Genomic DNA, 3,251 nt, shown 5'->3' with positions numbered 1-3,251 from the left:
GAGGCTGAACATATCTCGTGTACGATCCCTTTATTTTTAATTGTACCTATCTCTTTCATAAAAAAATCATTCTAAATTATCATGTCGTTTGATCAAATTGAAAACAATTAAAGGATAATTAGTACTTCCAAAAAAAAAAAAGACTTTCTATAGTTCTCCTCCATGTTAATACTTCATCAAATTTACTTATTTTTTTTTTTAAATTTATGACTAAATTAAATGTTGTGAACGTTATCAAAAATAAATTTACCAAGTTTTTCTATTTATAATATATAGACACATGCTATATTATTCATATAATCTAAGACACCTGAGAGCGAGTTAGCTCGTGAACATCGTGCTCAGTCATTATGGAACATGGTATGAAATTGACTAACTATTCAAACAAGTTTAGTTAGATGATACTACCATGAGCCCCTGCGTTTATAACAACCAATTTTCCTACATATTGTGCAATGTTTAATCAATTCCATGCTTGCATAATGCACAAAAAGGATAATATATAGAACCAGTCGATGGTTGGGCATATTTTCCTTTGAGAGGAATATAAAAATATAAATCCTCCTGATTCAGATGTTAAAGTTAAATTTTCTGGGTTTTTTTATTCCAAGGATATATAATGCCATTATAATCAGACAAAATAACATTTGTTATGTCCAATCTGCAATAAAAAATACGCTCATGCTTAATTATACTGTAAATAAACTTTCAATAATAATAAATGAAAAACATTAAAGTTAAACATTAACATGCAACATTTTTGTAGTACTAAAAACTATAAATAAGTAATATTGAGTGGCTCGTTTGGCATAAGTGAGCAATGAAAGTACATTTTTTTATAATATATAATGCACACTTTGTATCAAAAAACACGATTTGAGTAATACAAAAATAAATAGAAACATACAAATAAATGTGCGAATACGGTAATATATGTATTAGTATTTGAAACAAGAAATATCTAGAGTAACAACATAAAATAAATATTAAGTTAGTTAAAATGGACTGAAATTAAATGCATTAAATTTTTTGATATGTACCTCTAACGGAGAAATTTATTATCACAACTGATGGCTCATTTATTTGATCAACATTTTTTTTCTAAAGTTAAACGTGCTATATTCTACATTCTGATTATACACTTTTATGTTTGAAATTATGAAGCATAAAAAGTTTATTTAATACCACTCCATTCATTTTACTTTTATCAAATATCTTATTCAAAATAATATCAATAATAGGAGATTAGTAAGGTATTCTAATTTGAGCAGTAACAGTATATTTTACATATTCGGATCTGGAACAGAAAAATACTCTATGGGAAAGCCATACTGCAATTATATAGTTTTGGATAAGGGCTCCAAAATAGTATCGAAGCGGTGAATAAGGCTGAAAGCAGAAATCTTAAATGGATATAACCTCTACTACATATTCAAGTTAAATAAATTGACTTTTTTGAATAAAAGTTTGCAATAAAGTTGTGGGGTGGCTTTCTTAAGGGTGACAATTTTATCATTTCGTACTGTACCTCTATTAGAAATGAGTTGCAACTCTGTTTTCCACAAATATTTATTCTAGAACAGATGTGAACAAATATGAATTTGAATATTGTGTTTTCATAGGGTGTTATGACTTGAGTCTCAGGCCATTTTAGGTTCGTAAATATTGTAGCACTTGTTATTTTATATTTCAGATACATATAAAATATATAATTTTTTTTTCTTTTCAGTTGATATCAAGAGACTCGTCAAATATTTGAAAAGTAAATATAAAAATTGAATCCAAAGCTAATCCATGAGGATTATCACTATCTACATCTTGCTGAAGACATTAATTTCTGCTAATAGCAAAGGTTTGTCCATTTAAAATTTATTTACTTTTATCACAAATATATTGAATATTATTAGAATGTACTACTCCGTCTGGAGATTGTTTATTTCCGTTCACATACCGTGGGACTCATAAAATTTGCACAATAGTGGATACAAATATCTATACTAAGCCTTGGTGCTATTTAAAAGATGGAGGATGGGACTATTGCTTAGATGACTGTTTTGGTAAGTGTCATAAACTTATTCTAGCAGTACAGAAACAATAATAATATTTTTATCAAGACTGTGGGGTATCTAACGATTTAGGGCACTCATGTCAACAGCAAGCAGAGGGTTCCGAAGGATATTTTGACAATGCTGTGTTCCCATGGCATGTACGTATCATAAACAGAAGAAACAAACAAATACTGTGTAATGGAGTTATCCTAACCAATGATCGTGTGATAACTACAGCTAATTGTAAAGGATATTATCACAAATATGGAATTAATGTAAGTCTAGTATTTAGTTTATATAATAATAAATATTAAGGTTTTTAATAATATGTGCATTTGTTAAATACATATAAGACTTTCCTTTTTACATTAGGTAATTGCTGGATCGGGTACATTCTTCTATATTGATGGTTTTCAAGACGGAATAATTAAAAGTTTTGTTGCACATGAGGGTTACAACCCTCAAACAGGTGAAAACAACATTGCCATAATTGGCCTACACGACAGATTAGTTTGGAATGATAGAGTCCTTCCCATTTGCCTAACTGACAATTATTTACCGATTCAGGACGGACAATCAGCAACTTGTAAGTCTACTCCAAGTTAATTAAACAAATTTGAGCTAGGTACCACACGTAGTTATATTGTATTTTTCAGTTTCTGGAACTCATATTTTCGACACTTGGAGTATAGTTCGATATGTTCACTTTTCCATAGTAAAAGTATTGCCAGAAAATATCGACAAAGATTGCCAAAATAATGACCATCTATGTACGACAAAAAACTCAGTAAGTGAAGGGGTTGATGAAGGAGGACCATTGACCGTATGTCAGGATTCAAAAAGATGTGTTTTGGTTGGCATCCTATCGGGCATTAATACAAATAAAAATATTCTTGTTTTTACAAATATTTCAACACATTTAAAATGGATCTATAATCATATTTAAATTATATCTATCAGATTGATAATAAATTTTTTGAAGCATATTTGTGCGTGCACTTAAACTTAATATATCGAATGCATCAACAAACCACAATGTGATTAAGCAAAATTAAAGAAGTTTACAGTAAGAAAAAAATAGATGTATAGAGGACGACAAACGATAGTTTGCCATCTATTTATTGATAGGATTTTGAAGTTGCAAGACAGAATTTAAACAAAAGCTTAGTTTAAAAGACTACGAATTCACAAAAATTAAATAAA

The 3,251-nt window shown here is 29.1% G+C and overlaps 1 long non-coding RNA gene across 1 annotated transcript; it reads left to right on the top strand.

Annotated features, from left to right (window-relative positions):
- Nucleotides 1–2,126: 2,126 nt before the first annotated feature.
- LOC139907579 (uncharacterized) lies at nucleotides 2,127–2,998 on the top strand. The gene is made up of 3 exons (XR_011784274.1): nucleotides 2,127–2,323; nucleotides 2,421–2,634; nucleotides 2,705–2,998. It is a non-coding gene; the product is annotated as an uncharacterized lncRNA (long non-coding RNA).
- Nucleotides 2,999–3,251: the final 253 nt, after the last annotated feature.

This window comes from Lepeophtheirus salmonis, unplaced genomic scaffold (assembly GCF_016086655.4).
Source record: "Lepeophtheirus salmonis unplaced genomic scaffold, UVic_Lsal_1.4 unplaced_contig_9404_pilon, whole genome shotgun sequence".
NCBI lineage: Eukaryota > Metazoa > Arthropoda > Copepoda > Siphonostomatoida > Caligidae > Lepeophtheirus > Lepeophtheirus salmonis.
This window is presented reverse-complemented; position numbering and strand designations above follow the sequence as displayed.